This window comes from Salmo trutta, chromosome 23 (genome assembly GCF_901001165.1).
Source record: "Salmo trutta chromosome 23, fSalTru1.1, whole genome shotgun sequence".
NCBI lineage: Eukaryota > Metazoa > Chordata > Actinopteri > Salmoniformes > Salmonidae > Salmo > Salmo trutta.
The window spans coordinates 35,663,110-35,679,498 of NC_042979.1; the positions used below are offsets into that span (position 1 = coordinate 35,663,110).

The 16,389-nt window shown below is 51.7% G+C and overlaps 1 protein-coding gene across 1 annotated transcript in view; it reads left to right on the top strand.

The window, feature by feature from the left end:
* garnl3 (GTPase activating Rap/RanGAP domain like 3) overlaps positions 1–16,389 on the top strand; it is a gene marked incomplete in the record, with an annotated part of 164,142 nt that overhangs the window by 56,312 nt on the left and 91,441 nt on the right.

Consider the following 16,389-nt stretch of genomic DNA (forward strand, 5'->3'; position numbering starts at 1 on the left):
GCAGGGCTCTTCTGAAAAGTAGTACACTATTCAGGGTATAGTGTGCCTTTACTCAGACTTTTGTTTACTATGCAAACTAACTGTCAAGTTCGTCAAGTTATTATGGTGTTATAATTGCTTATTCTATTAGCCAGCCTTGTGGTTCTGCTGTTATTGAAGTTGTTGAGTCACTGTCATGTTGATAGTGTGTGTAGCCTACTGTATATGTTGTCACAGCGCAGCGGAGGTTAAAATTAGCCCTTGGCTCTGTGTGTGTGTTTGTGTGTGTGTTTGTGTTTGTGTGTGTGTGTGTGTGTGTGTGTGTGTGTGTGTGTGTGTGTGTGTGTGTGTGTGTGTGTGTGTGTGTGTGTGTGTGTGTGAGAGAGAGAGAGAGAGAGGCCTGTCTGTGTGTCCGGATAACACCCAGGGGGAGAGGAAGTGGCTAGGGTCCTCTCTTGACTAACTTCCTCCCAGAGACACAGTGGTGGTTTGTCTTGTTAGCGCTAAGCGCTAACGCCCACGCTAGCGCTGCACCGTGTCAGATTAACCCTGAGGAGAAACCACACGCTGCCTATCAGCAGCAGCAGACTGACACAGGACACAATGGGCAGTGTGTGTGTGTAGTATCCAAACACTGCGGTGAGAGAGGAATATGATAAAATACTGGCGTTCTCATGCTGAATACCTGAATTTTCAGATTAGAGATGTCACCTAGAACTGTGACATGATTGTTCCAATGTCCTATCTGGAACACACTGTAGTGGTGAACTGTTTTATTTCCTATCTGGAACACACTGTAGTGGTGAACTGTTTTATTTCCTATATGGAACACACTGTAGTGGTGAACTGTTTTATTTCCTATCTGGAACACACTGTAGTGGTGAACTGTTTTATTTCCTATCTGGAACACACTGTAGTGGTGAACTGTTTTATTTCCTATCTGGAACACAGTGGCTGCGTTTAGACAGGAGGCTAAATTCTGATCTGTTTTCCACTAATTGGCCTTTGACCAATCAGATCAGCTCTGAAAAGGTCTGATGTAAAAAGATCTGATGTGATTGGTCAAAAGACCAATTAGTGGAAAATAAATATCAGAATTGGGCTGCCTGTGTGAACGCAGCCAGAGTAGTGTTGAATTGTTTTAGCAGTGTAATAGTTAACTGTTGGTTCAGTGAGTCTCTTAAGTTTAGAAGTAGGAAATCTGTCCTTGTCATGTCACTTCTGTTTGCTCCTAGGAGGTTTAGGCCTAGGGTTGTTGATGCTGTAAATCACTATATGACCAATATATTTGTAAAAAGCACTAATCGGTACCAATCGCTACAAATGCCATTTTATTGATTGACAGAAGTTAATAAGTGGGTCCGTCTGCTATGCGCCAGTCCCCTATGCACAAATTCAAACCTGCATAAATCCAGCCCCATGTGACCTAACATTTTAATGTCAGGAAGGACGCTATGTCTGGATCCCACTATGGCTCCACAAGTTTCTGCTAAATGGCAAATATGATTTATTATATTATCCATTATTACATACCTCCAGTCTCCTGTCTCTCTATTTCCATCTTTCAGCTCAGGGACTTCTTAGATCCACCCAGCAAGCACACCACTGGAACCAGTCCAGAGATGCTGTTGCATAAGTGTCTCCTGTGTGTTTTGGAACGGCGTGTTATAGTATACCTAGGGCGGAACGTTTGACATTCTACCCAGTGTGGAACAGTCTTCCTGGCCTGTACAGTAAAGTGCACTGCATATTATCTGGATCTCTCTGGATCTAGGGCTGAACTTCAAGGGTGTAGAAGCAGCACAGTTTAGAACGTAGCCACATTCTTGACCTGTACTGCAAAGTCTATTGGGCAGAGATGTCCAGTCTGTGTCAAAGAGAATATTACCTCTGTGTCTGTATTGTAGTGCCAGCTATTAGACAGTTTGATCATACTGACCTCACTGCAAGGCCTCCTAGGACCATACACTACTCAGCACTGCTTAGAGAGAGAGACAAAGTTGCATCTCTATATGTGTGTGTGCTTGCGTGTGCGCACTTGTGTTTGTGTGTGTGAATGTGTCTGCGTGCCCGTGTGTGTCGGTGTGTCTCAGCAGACCGTGCGTGGCACTGTGCCTGAGGGCCTCCTCATTACAGGGAGAAGAGAGAGACAAAGAATGTTTAATCAATACCCACCAGCAGGCAGGACCTGATGAATCAATACCCACCAGCAAGCAGGACCTGATGAATCAATACCCACCAGCAGGCAGGACCTGATGAATCAATACCCACCAGCAAGCAAGACCTGATGAATCAATACCCACCAGCAGGCAGGACCTGATGAATCAATACCCACCAGCAAGCAGGATCTGATGAATTAATACCCACCAGCAGGCAGGACCTGATGAATCAATACCCACCAGCAGGCAGGACCTGATGAATCAATACCCACCAGCAGGCAGGACCTGATGAATCAATACCCACCAGCAGGCAGGACCTGATGAATCAATACCCACCAGCAGGCAGGACCTGATGAATCAATACCCACCAGCAGGCAGGACCTGATGAATCAATACCCACCAGCAAGCAGGACCTGATGAATCAATACCCACCAGCAGGCAGGACCTGATGAATCAATACCCACCAGCAGGCAGGACCTGATGAATCAATACCCACCAGCAGGCAGGACCTGATGAATCAATACCCACCAGCAGGCAGGACCTGATGAATCAATACCCACCAGCAAGCAGGACCTGATGAATCAATACCCACCAGCAGGCAGGACCTGATGAATCAATACCCACCAGCAGGCAGGACCTGATGAATCAATACCCACCAGCAGGCAGGACCTGATGAATCAATACCCACCAGCAGGCAGAACTTGATGAATCAATACCCACCAGCAGGCAGGACCTGATGAATCAATTCCCTAAGGCAAGCAGGACCTGATGAATCAATACCCACCAGCAGGCAGGACCTGATGAATCAATACCCACCAGCAGGCAGGACCTGATGAATCAATACCCACCAGCAGGCAGGACCTGATGAATCAATACCCACCAGCAGGCAGAACTTGATGAATCAATACCCACCAGCAGGCAGGACCTGATGAATCAATTCCCTAAGGCAAGCAGGACCTGATGAATCAATACCCACCAGCAGGCAGAACCTGATGAATCAATACCCACCAGCAGGCAGGACCTGATTAATCAATACCCACCAGCAGGCAGGACCTGATGAATCATTCACACAACAATGAACGTATGCCCACACAAACACGCAGAGAGAGAGTGAACGAGAGATAGTAACTTTCCAGGTTTGAAAAGCCAATACTGTTTTTGTGGGATGGGGAGGCATAGCAGTAGGGGAGGCAGGGTGGTGGAGGAAGCAGGGTGGTAGGGCGGTAGAGGAGGCAGGGCGGTAGGGGCGGCAGGGCGGTAGAGGCAGCACGGCGGTAGGGGAGGTAGGGCGTTAGGGGCAGCAGGGCGGTAGGGGAGGCAGGGCGGCAGGGGAGGCAGGGTGGTAGGGGCAGCAGGGCGGTAGGGGCAGCAGGGCGGTAGAGGAGGCAGGGCGGTAGGGGAGGCACGGCGGTAGGGGAGGCAGGGCGGTAGGGGCAGCATGGCGGTAGGGGAGGCAGGGCGTTAGGGGCAGCAGGGCAGTAGAGGAGGCAGGGCGGTAGGGGAGGCAGGGCGGTAGGGCCAGCAGGGCAGTAGAGGAGGCAGGGCGGTAGGAGAGGCAGGGCGGTAGAGGAGGCAGGGCGGTAGGGCCAGCAGGGCAGTAGAGGAGGCAGGGCGGTAGGAGAGGCAGGGCGGTAGTGGAAGAGGGCGGTTGAGGAGGCAGGGAGGTAGGGGAGGCAGGGCGGTAGTGGAAGAGGGCGGTAGGGGAGGCAGGGAGGTAGGGGAGGCAGGGGCGGCAGGGCGGTAGGGGAGGCAGGGCGGTAGTGGAAGAGGGCGGTAGGGGAGGCAGGGCGGTAGGGGAGGCAGGGAGGTAGGGGAGGCAGGGCGGCAGGGCGGTAGGGGAGGCAGGGCGGTAGTGGAAGAGGGCGGTAGGGGAGGCAGGGCGGTAGTGGAAGAGGTCGGTAGGGGAGGCAGGGCGGTAGGGGAGACATGGCGGTAGGGGAGGTAGGGCGGTAGAGGAGGTAGGGCGGTAGTCGATGCAGGGCGGTAGGGGAGGCAGGGCGGTAGGGGAGGCAGGGCGGTAGGGGCAGCAGGGCGGTAGGGGAGGCAGGGCGGTAGGGGAGGCAGGGCGGTAGTGGAAGAGGGCGGTAGTGGAGGCAGGGCGGTAGGGGAGGCAGGGCGGTAGTGGAGGCAGGGCGGTAGGGGAGGCAGGGCGGTAGGGGCAGCAGGGCGGTAGGGGCAGCAGGGCGGTAGAGGACGTAGGGCGGTAGTGGAGGCAGGGCGGTAGGGGCAGCAGGACGGTAGGGGCGGCAGGGCGGTAGGGGAGGCAGGGAGGTAGGGGAGGCAGGGCGGCAGGGCGGTAGGGGAGGCAGGGCGGTAGTGGAAGAGGGCGGTAGGGGAGGCAGGGCGGTAGTGGAAGAGGTCGGTAGGGGAGGCAGAGCGGTAGGGGAGGCAGGGCGGTAGGGGAGGTAGGGCGGTAGAGGAGGTAGGGCGGTAGTCGATGCAGGGCGGTAGAGGAGGCAGGGCGGTAGGGGAGGTAGGGCGGTAGGGGCAGCAGGGCAGTAGAGGAGGCAGGGCGGTAGGGGCAGCAGGGCGGTAGGGGAGGCAGGGCGGTAGGGGAGGCAGGGCGGTAGTGGAAGAGGGCGGTAGTGGAGGCAGGGCGGTAGGGGAGGCAGGGCGGTAGTGGGGGCAGGGCGGTAGGGGAGGCAGGGCGGTGGGGGCAGCAGGGGCGGTAGGGGCAGCAGGGCGGTAGAGGAGGTAGGGCGGTAGTGGAGGCAGGGCGGTAGGGGCAGCAGGGCGGTAGGGGCAGCAGGGCGGTAGAGGAGGTAGGGCGGTAGTGGAGGTAGGGCGGTAGTGGAAGAGGGCGGTAGGGGAGGCAGGGCGGTAGGGGAGGCAGGGAGGTAGGGGAGGCAGGGCGGTAGGGGAGGCAGGGCGGTAGTGGAAGAGGGCGGTAGGGGAGGCAGGGCGGTAAGGGAGGCAGGGCGGTAGGGGCAGCAGGGCTGTAGGGGAGGCAGGGCGGTAGTGGAGGCAGTGCGGTAGGGGAGGTAGGGCGGTAGTGGAGGCAGGGCGGTAGGGGAGGCACGGCGGTAGGGGAGGCAGGGCGGTAGGGGCAGCATGGCGGTAAGGGAGGCAGGGCGTTAGTGGCAGCAGGGCGTTAGAGGAGGCAGGGCGGTAGGGGAGGCAGGGCGGTAGGGCCAGCAGGGCAGTAGAGGAGGCAGGGCGGTAGGGGAGGCAGGGCGGTAGGGCCAGCAGGGCAGTAGAGGAGGCAGGGCGGTAGGAGAGGCAGGTCGGTAGATGAGGCAGGGCGGTAGGCGAGGCAGAGCGGTAGGGGAGGCAGGGCGGTAGTGGAAGAGGGCGGTAGGGGAGGCAGGGAGGTAGGGGAGGCAGAGCGGTAGGGGAGGCAGGGCGGTAGTGGAAGAGGGCGGTTGAGGAGGCAGGGAGGTAGGGGAGACAGGGCGGTAGTGGAAGAGGGCGGTAGGGGAGGCAGGGAGGTAGGGGAGGCAGGGCGGCAGGGCGGTAGGGGAGGCAGGGCGGTAGTGGAAGAGGGCGGTAGGGGAGGCAGGGCGGTAGGGGAGGCAGGGCGGTAGGGGAGGCAGGGCGGCAGGGTGGTAGGGGAGGCAGGGCGGTAGTGGAAGAGGGCGGTAGGGGAGGCAGGGCGGTAGTGGAAGAGGTCGGTAGGGGAGGCAGGGCGGTGGCGGAGGCATGGCGGTAGGGGAGGTAGGGCGGTAGAGGAGGTAGGGCGGTAGTCGATGCAGGGCGGTAGGGGAGGCAGGGCGGTAGGGGAGGTAGGGCGGTAGGGGCAGCAGGGCAGTAGAGGAGGCAGGGCGGTAGGGGCGGTAGAGGCAGCAGGGCGGTAGGGGAGGCAGGGCGGTAGGGGAGGCAGGGCGGTAGTGGAAGAGGGCGGTAGTGGAGGCAGGGCGGTAGGGGAGGCAGGGCGGTAGCGGAGGCAGGGCGGTAGGGGAGGCAGGGCGGTAGGGGCAGCAGGGCGGTAGGGGCAGCAGGGCGGTAGAGGAGGTAGGGCGGTAGTGGAGGCAGGGCGGTAGGGGCAGCAGGGCGGTAGGGGCAGCAGGGCGGTAGAGGAGGTAGGGCGGTAGTGGAGGCAGGGCGGTAGTGGAAGAGGGCGGTAGGGGAGGCAGGGCGGTAGGGGAGGCAGGGAGGTAGGGGAGGCAGGGAGGTAGGGGAGGCAGGGCGGTAGGGGGAAGTAGGGCGGTAGGGGAGGCAGGGTGGTAGGCGAGGCAGGGCGGTAGGGGAGGCAGGGCGGTAGGGGAGGCAGGGAGGTAGGGGAGGCAGGGCGGCAGGGCGGTAGGGGAGGCAGGGCGGTAGTGGAAGAGGGCGGTAGGGGAGGCAGGGCGGTAGTGGAAGAGGGCGGTAGGGGAGGCAGGGCGGTAGGGGAGGCATGGCGGTAGGGGAGGTAGGGCGGTAGAGGAGGTAGGCGGGAGTGGATGCAGGGCGGTAGTCGATGCAGGGCGGTAGGGGAGGTAGGGCGGTAGGGGCAGCAGGGCAGTAGAGGAGGCAGGGCGGTAGGGGCGGTAGGGGCAGCAGGGCGGTAGGGGAGGCAGGGCGGTAGGGGAGGCAGGGCGGTAGTGGAAGATGGCGGTAGTGGAGGCAGGGCGGTAGGGGAGGCAGGGCGGTAGTGGAGGCAGGGCGGTAGGGGAGGCAGGGCGGTAGGGGCGGCAGGGCGGTAGGGGCAGCAGGGCGGTAGGGGCAGCAGGGCGGTAGAGGAGATAGGGCGGTAGTGGAGGCAGGGCGGTAGTGGAAGAGGGCGGTAGGGGAGGCAGGGCGATAGGGGAGGCAGGGAGGTAGGGGAGGCAGGGCGGCAGGGCGGTAGGGGAGGCAGGGCGGTAGTGGAGGCAGTGCGGTAGGGGAGGTAGGGCGGTAGTGGAGGCAGGGCAGTAGGGGAGGCAGGGCGGTAGGGGAGGCAGGGCAGTAGGGGAGGCAGGGCGGTAGGGGAGGCAGGGCGGTAGGGGAGGCAGGGCAGTAGTGGAGGCAGGGCGGTAGGGGAGGCAGGGCGGTAGGGGGAAGTAGGGCGGTAGGGGAGGCAGGGTGGTAGGCGAGGCAGGGCGGTAGGGGAGGCAGGGCGGTAGGGGAGGCAGAGTGGTAGGGGAGGCAGGGGTAGTAGGGGAGGCAGGGCAGTAGGGAGGCAGGGTGGTAGGGGAGGTAGGGCAGGGCAGCAGGGCTGTAGGGGCAGCAGGGTGGTAGGGGAGGCAGGGCGGTAGGGGAGGCAGGGTGGTAGGGGAGGCAGGGCAGTAAGGGAGGCAGGGCAGTAGGGGAGGCAGGGCGGTAGGGGAGGCGGGGAGGCAGGGCGGTAGGGGAGGCAGGGAGGTAAGGGAGGCAGGGTGGTAGGGGAGGCAGGGCGGTAGGGGAGGCAGGGTGGTAGGGGAGGCAGTGAGGTAGGGGAGGCAGGGCGGTAGGGGAGGCAGTGTGGTAGGGGAGGCAGGGAGGTAGGGGAGGCAGGGTGGTAGGGGAGGCATGGAGGTAGGGGAGGCAGGGTGGTAGGGGAGGCAGGGAGGTAGGGGAGGCAGCGGGGTTGCCCTTCTCACCCTGTCAAGGTGTGTATTTCTGTATAAAATGCTATTATCTTAATTTGATGTCAATTGAATCTGTGATGGTTTAATCAAAGGCTGTCAGGTTTGGGTGACATCACTTTAATGGTCGCTTGTTTGGCTTTATTGTACATCACACAATCAGGCTTTGCATTACTTTGAATGGAATTGCTGCTGACAGACAGAAGAATAAAGAGAAAGAGTTAGAGGAAGGAGAGGGTAGGAGTCTATGTAAGTCTGTGTGTATGTGTGTGCGTGCATGTGTGTACGTGTCTCTGTGTATGTAAAATAACGTATTGGTTTAAGTGTATGTGTGTGTGTGTGTTAGGCTCTCACCAGCCTTAATGAAGGGGTTCAGTTTGAGCCAGACCCAGTCATTCATGTAAAGAAAACATTTAGAAACATCCCTTCACACTCATTACTGACTGTTTTCTGCTTTCTATTTAAATCTATATATTTAGATTGTTTATTTTACCAGCTTTCTATAATGCAAAGTAAATAAATTCAAGTTAAAATAACACACACACACACACACGCACACACACACATACACACACACACACACACCTCAGCTGGAAGGGAATGATATGTGACAAGGCAGGCTGTGACATAAACAGAGGGCGACAGCTTTGGAGTGAAGCCGTCCTCTCTTCAGCATCCACCATGTGATTCTGGCTAACTGCGCCCTTCAGTGAGGCCACTCTCAGCCCGTCACCCCTCAATCCCTCCCTAACCTTCTCATCCCCCTCTCCCTAGAATGTTTTCAAGACTAGAACTCCACCCCCTTTACACTCTCTGTCCTGTCTGTCAGCCCACATAGGGCTCCCATTATCCCCCCATGCCATACTTACAGAATCATATCATTAACACACACACAGACAGACAAACACACACACACACACACACACACACACACACACACACACACACACACACACACACACACACAAACACACACACACACACACACACACACAGACTAACACACACACACAAACAGACACACACATTAACGCTGTATGTGTATGTGGCCTTTCTTGCCAGTGTGGAAAGGTTATCTAGTTAGCTGTGTTTACGCTAGTAGCATGCACCGGCAGAACAGAGAGGCTACATCTGGTAAGACGAGGGGTGGGGGTGTGTGTCTATTTGTCAATAACAGCTGGTGCGCGATGTCTAATATTAAAGAAGTCTCGAGTTATTGCTCGCCTGAGGTAGAGTACCTTGTGATAAGCTGTAGACCACACTATCTACCAAGAGAGATCTCATCTATATAATTCGTAGCTGTCTATTTACCACCACAGAACGAAGCTGGCACTAAGACCGCTCTCACCCAGAAGCGGTGCTCCTATTGGCCGGGGACTTTAAATTAGGCAAACTTAAATCAGTTTTACCAAATTTTTACCAGCATGCCACATGTGCAACCAGAGGATGCATACACAATTTTACCAGCATGCCACACACAGAGGTGCATACAAAGCTCTCCCCTGCCCTCCATTTGGCAAATCTGACTATAATTATATCCTCCTGATTCCTGCTTACAAGCAAAAACTAAAGCAGGAAGTACCAGTGACTCGCTCAATACGGAAGTGGTCGGATGACGCGGATGCTACACTACAGGACTGTTTTGCTAGCACAGACTGGAATATGTTCCGGGATTCATCCAGTGGCATTGAAGAGTACACCACCTCAGTCATCGGCTTCATCAATGAGTGCATCGACGATGTCGTCCCCACAGTGACCGTACGTACATATCCCAACCAGAAGCCATGGATTACAGGCAACATCCGCATCAAGCTAAAGGCTAGAGCTGCCGTTTTCAAGGAGCGGGAGACTAATCAGGACGCTATAAGAAATCCTGCTATGCCCTCAGACGAACCATCAAACAAACAAAGCGTCAATGCAGGATTAAGATTGAATCCTACTACACCGGCTCTGACGCTTGTCGGATGTGGCAGGGCTTGAAAACTATTACGGACTACAAAGGGAAACCCAGACGTGAGCTGCCCAGTAACGCGAGCCTACCAGACGAGCTAAATGCCTTTTATGCTCGCTTCGAGGCAAGCAACACTGTAACATGCACAAGAGCGCCAGCTGTTCTGGATGACTGTGTGATAATGCTCTCGGTAGCCGATGTGAACAAAACCTTTAAACAGGTCAACATTCACAAAGCCACTCGGCCAGACGGATTACCAGGACGTGTACTCAAAACATGCGCGGACCAACTGTCAAGTGTCTTCACTGACATTTTCAACCTCTCCCTGACCGAGTCTGTAATACCTACATGTTTCAAGCAGAACACCATAGTCCCTGTGCCCAAGGAAGTGAAGGTAACCTGCCTAAATGATTACCGCCCTGTAGCACTCATGTCGGTAGCCATGAAGTGCTTTGAAAGGCTGGTCATGGCTCACATTAACAGCATCCTCCCGGACACCCTAGACCCACTCCAATTCGCATACCGCCCCAACAGATCCACAGATGACGCATCTCAATCGTACTCCACACTGCCCTTTCCCACCTGGACAAAAGGAACACCTATGTGAGAATGCTGTTCATTGACTACAGCTCAGCGTTCAACACCATAGGGCCCACAAAGCTCATCACTAAGCTAAGGACACTGGGACTAAACACCTCCCTCTGCAACTGGATCCTGGACTTCCTGACGGCCCACCCCCATGTGGTAAGAGTAGGCAACAACACGTCTGCCACGCTGATCCTTAACACTGGGGCCCCTCAGGGGTGTGTACTTAGTCCCCTCCTGTACTCCCTGTTCACCCACAACTGCGTGGCCAAACACGACTCCAACACCATCATTAAGTTTGCTGATGACACAACAGTGGTAGGCCTGGTCACCGACAACGATGAGACGGCCTATAGAGTGGAGGTCAGAGAACTGGCAGTGTGGTGCCAGGACAACAACCTCTCCCTCAATGTGAGCAAGACAAAGGAGCTGATCGTGGACTACATTTACATTTACATTTTAGTCATTTAGTAGACGCTCTTATCCAGAGTGACTTACAGTAATGAATACATACATTTCATTTGATGCATTTTTTTTTTGTCCAAATCACCAACAAACTATCATGGTCCAAACACACCAAGAAAGTCGTGAAGAGGGCACGACAAAACCTTTTCCTTCTCAGGAGACTGAAAAGATTTGGCATGGGTCCCCAGATCCTCAAAATGTTCTACAGCTGCACCATTGAGAGCATCCTGACTGGTTGCATCAATGCCTGGTATGGCATCTGCTCGGCATCTGACCGTAAGGCGCTACAGAGGGTAGTACATACGGCTCAGTACATCACTGGAGCCAAACTTCCTGCCATCCAGGACGTACCTACATGTACAAAGTACCTCAACTAACCTGTACCCCCGCACACTGACTCGGTACCGGTACCCCCTGTATAGAGCCTTGTTATTCTTATTCTTATTGTGTTACTTTCGTTTATTTTTTTAACTTTAGTTTACTTGGTAAATATTTTATTAACTCTTTTTGAACTGCACTGTTGGTTATGGGCTTGTAAGTAAGTGTTTAACGGTAAGGTCTACACTTGTTGTACTCGGCGCATGTGACAAATAAAGTTTGATTTGATTTGTATTGGTGACATCACCTGCTCTGATACCTAGAAGTAGTTGTTTCCCATGCCAAGGGCCATGGCTTTTGTGGTGACACGTAACGTTGCTTTGATTATGAAGTTATTGTTGGGAACAAAACATTGCTATTATGCTAGGGCTAATATGCTATTACAGCACTTACCAAACTGGGTATGAACACACGACAGGTGTATGATGATAACGGTCGCTAGGCCATTCATTCCCTCTAACCTTACATTCACCATGCATTTAGCTTATCTTGGCCACTTTTATTGACTGTTAGTTGGGACTATAGTACAATAACAACAGACAAACTGAGTCAGAAAACAGTTGGTAAAGACATCTTTCTATTGCTTTGGTTTGTCGCGGATGAATGTTGTCACTGATGCCAATATTAAGGTTTGGTTTGTTGTCAATGTCAATTGATTCCATCAAAATGTAATTTGGGTTGTTTACTGTAGCTAATGCTAACCATAGTCAGTGGTGTAAAGTACTTAAGTAAAAATACTTTTTTACTATTTAAGTAGTTTTCTGCAGTATATGTACTTTACTATTTATATTTTTGACAATGTTTACTTTTACTCCACTACATTCCTAAAGAAAATATGTATTTTTTACTCCCATACATTTTCCCTGACACCAAAAAGTTACTTTTCAAATGCTTAGGCAGGACAGAATTATGGTCCAATTCATGCATTGTCATCCCTACTGCCTCTGATCTGGCGGACTCACTAAACACAAACACTGAGTTTGTAAATGATGTCTGAATGTTGGGGTGTGCCCCTCTCTGTCCCCAAAGAAGAAATAACATGGTGCTGTGTGGTTTGCTTCATATAAGGAATTTGATGTATAGCATTTACTAGAATGTTTTACTTTTACTCAAATATGAATATGTAGTACTTTTCCCACCACTGACCATGTTGTTTTTCAAGGTGACTCTGCGTATTTAGAGACCTGCCTCTTGTGTTTACCTAAAGGCTGTTTTATCCCAGTGGACATAAATAAAGTTGTATTGAATTGAGTGTTTGCTGTGCTGGAGTTCAAACATTACTCTGTCATCCAGTTAGAGGGATAAACAATGGCCCATGGTGGTCCAAGAACTACTGTACCACACACTTTTTATTTATTTATTTGTATTTAACCTTTATTTATCTAGGCAAGTCAGTTAAGAATAAATTATTATTTACAATGACGGCCTACCAGGTCTGACATCACACCATCTTTCTCAATCTCTCTCTGTGTGATCTCCAGGCTCGCCTGAAGCGCGTGCCCACACACAAGGCACCTCAGGCAGCCACAGCCTCCCAGAACGGCCCTCATGCGTTCTAAGGCCTACTGCTCCAAAACATCACTATTGGAGCCATTCGAGCTTAGACCAGGGTTCCCCAATAAGGTTTCTGAGCTAAATAAATAAATACAAAGAAAAATATACAGTACCAGTCAAAGGTTTAGACACACCTACTCATTCAAGAGTTTTTCTTTATTTTTACTATTATCTACATTGTAGTGAAGACATCAAAACTATGAAATAACACATGGAATCATGTAGTAACCAGAAAAGTGTTAAACAAATCAAAATATATTTTAGATTTTACATTTTTCAAAGTAGCCACCCTTTACCTTGATGACAGCTTTGCACACTTTTGGCATTCTCTCAACCAGCTTCATGAGGTAGTCACCTGGAATGCATTTCAATTGACAGGTGTGCCTTGTTCATTTGTGGGGTATTTTGTGCGGTATTTTGCCCAAAATATAATTTAAGGTGCTACAAAGCTTTTTTAATTTGTACTTTTTTACTCAAGTGCAAGTGCTATCATTCTTTAAATCCTTTTTTTTTCATAGTATAGTTTAATTACATTTTGATTTAGTTTAGTCACATGATTTGGGGTGTCAGGTAGCCTAGTGGTTAGAGCGTTGGACTAGTAACCGAGCTTGCAAGATCGAATCCCCGAGCTGTCAAGGCAAAAATCTGTCCTTCTGCCCCTGAACAAGGCAGTTAACCCACTGTTCCTAAAATGTGTTCTTAACTGACTTGCCTAATTAAATACAGGTAAAATAAAAAATAAATAAAAAAATTCTCAATTTGCAGTACGTTTGCCAATTGGTTGTGCTGCCAGACTTATTTGCCATACCTTTTGCCTCATCTCTCTCAACCATACAATTTTTTAATTCCTCATCAATGAACAGTTTTTACAGTCATTTTCTTAATGGGTGCGTGCTTATTAGTAACTGGAATAAGCAATTTCATAAATGTGTCAAGTGCAGCGTCTGGTTGCTCCTCATTACACACCACAGACCAGCAAATATTCTTTACATCATCAACATAAGAATCACTACAAAACTTCTTGTATGACCTCTTATACACTATATTAGGCCCAGCCTTTGGAACTTTTTTCCTAGCATATGGCTACAATATTGTGTTCACTACATCCACTGGATTTGGATACTGCTTCAAGGCAAATGTCTGCAGCTTTTCTTGAGTGGGCAGCTTGATGAAAGCCAGTCAATATTTAAATCACCCAGAAAATATACCTCTCTGTTGATATCACATACATTACCAAGCATTTCACACATATTATCCAGATATTGAATGTTAGCACTTGGTGGTCTATAGCAGCTTCCCACAAGAATGGGCTTTAGGTGAGGCAGATGGACCTGTAGCTATATTAACATGAGATCCTCTCTAAGCTTTACAGGAATGTGGTTCTGAATATAGACCGCAACACCACCCCCATTGGTATTTCTGTCTTTTCGGGAGATGTTATAACCATGCATTGCTACCACTGTATTATTTAAGTGAATTTCAGAGATAGTCAGAATATGAATGTCATTTGTTACAAGCAAGTTATTGACTTCATGAACCTTGTTCAATGCAACATGCAACAATTTCAACGATTTTACTGAGTTACAGTTCATAAAACGAAGTCAGTCAATTGAAATAAATTCATTAGGCCCTAATCTATGGATTTCACATGACTGGGCATGGGTGCAGACATGGGTGGGCCTGGGAGGGCATAGGCCCACTCATTGGGGAGCCAATTCCAGCCAATCAGAATTCGTTTTTCCCCACAAAAAGGCTGGCGTGGTTACATGTGGTCTGCTGTTGTGAGGTCGGTTGGATGTACTGCCAAATTCTCTAAAACGATGTTGGAGGCGGCTTATGGTAGAGAAATGAACAATACATTTCTGGCAACAACTCTGGTGGGCATTCCTGCAGTCAGCATGCCAATTACGTCTTCCTTCAAAACGTGAGACATCTGTGGCATTGTGTTGTGTGACAAAACTGCACATTTTAGAGTGGCCTTTTATTGTCCCCAGCACAAGGTGCATCTGTGTAATGATCATGCTGTTTAATCAGCTTCTTGATGTGCCACAGCTTTCAGGTGGATGGATTATCTTGGCGAAGGAGAAGTGCTCACTAACAGAGATGTAAACAAATTTGTGCACATTTGAGAGAAATAAGCTTTGTGTGTATGGAACATTTCTGGGATCTCTCACACTCTCACATTCTCTCCAACATTTTCTCTCATTCTCTCTCTCTCTCTCTATATATATATATATGTGTATATGTATATATATATCCCTCTCTCTCCCTCTCTATCTCTCTCCCTCTCTCTCTCTTTCCCTCCCTCCTATGACCCATGAGTGTGCATAAACAGTCACTCTGATGAGATCAAGTATCTATCAGCAGTCACAAAGGCATTGAATTATTATCTCCCCCCCTCCCATCCTCTCTCCCTCTTATCTCCCCCTCTCCTTCTTATCTCCCCCTTCCCCCACTCTCTCACCATTTCCCCTCCCTCCCTCCCCCTCCATCTCTATCAAAACTGCAGTCCTCTCCTCTCTCCTGCGGGCCTCAGGGGAAATCACAGCCCCTTTTAGTACGCTGAGGGCTCAATTGTGTTTGTGAAATGTTTGAGCCGCAACGCAAAATGGGAACTATTTAAGATGTGTACTGTGTGTAATTGTGTGTGTGCCTTATCCAGGCAGGCTATCAATAAACTTTGGGGTTACCATGCTCACCCATGGGGTTACCCCGCTCACCCATGGGGTTACCACGCTCCCCCATGGGGTTACCACGCTCACCCATGGGGTTACCCCGCTCACCCATGGGGTTACCACGCTCACCCATGGGGTTACCACTCTCACCCATGTGGTTACCACGCTCACCCATGGGGTTACCACGCTCACCCATGTGGTTACCACGCTCACCCATGGGGTTACCACGCTCACCCATGGGGTTACCCCGCTCACCCATGGGGTTACCCCGCTCACCCATGGGGTTACCCCGCTCACCCATGGGGTTACCACGCTCACCCATGGGGTTACCACGCTCACCCATGGGGTTACCACTCTCACCCATGGGGTTACCACGCTCACCCATGGGGTTACCACGCTCACCCATGGGGTTACCACGCTCACCCATGGGGTTACCACGCTCACCCATGGGGTTACCACTCTCACCCATGTGGTTACCATGCTCACCCATGGGGTTACCACGCTCACCCATGTGGTTACCACTCTCACCCATGGGGTTACCACGCTCACCCATGGGGTTACCACTCTCACCCATGTGGTTACCACGCTCACCCATGGGGTTACCACGCTCACCCATGGGGTTACCCCGCTCACCCATGGGGTTACCCCGCTCACCCATGGGGTTACCCCGCTCACCCATGGGGTTACCACGCTCACCCATGGGGTTACCACGCTCACCCATGGGGTTACCACGCTCACCCATGGGGTTACCACTGTATAGAGAGCTATTATCCTTTCATCATTTTCCTTTTGGTTGTTTACCATGTACCACTTTCTCTCTCTGTCCCCCTCTGGTTTTGTATCTGCCACTCTCTCATTTCCTGCACCATACTTACTCTGACGCTCTCTCTCAATTCAATTCAATTCAAAGGGCTTTACTGGCATGGGAAACATGTTTACATTGCCAAAGCAAGTGGAATAGATAATAAACAAAAGGGAAATAAACAAGGGAAACATTAGTAAACATTACCCTCACAAAAGTTTTAAAAAGAATATAGACATTTCAAATGTTATAGCATTGGCTATGTACAGTGTTGTAACAATGTGCACATAGTTGAAGTATGAAAGGGAAAATCAGTAAACGGATAAATATAGGTTGTATTTACAATGTTGTTTGTGTTCCACTGGTTGCCTTTCCCCTC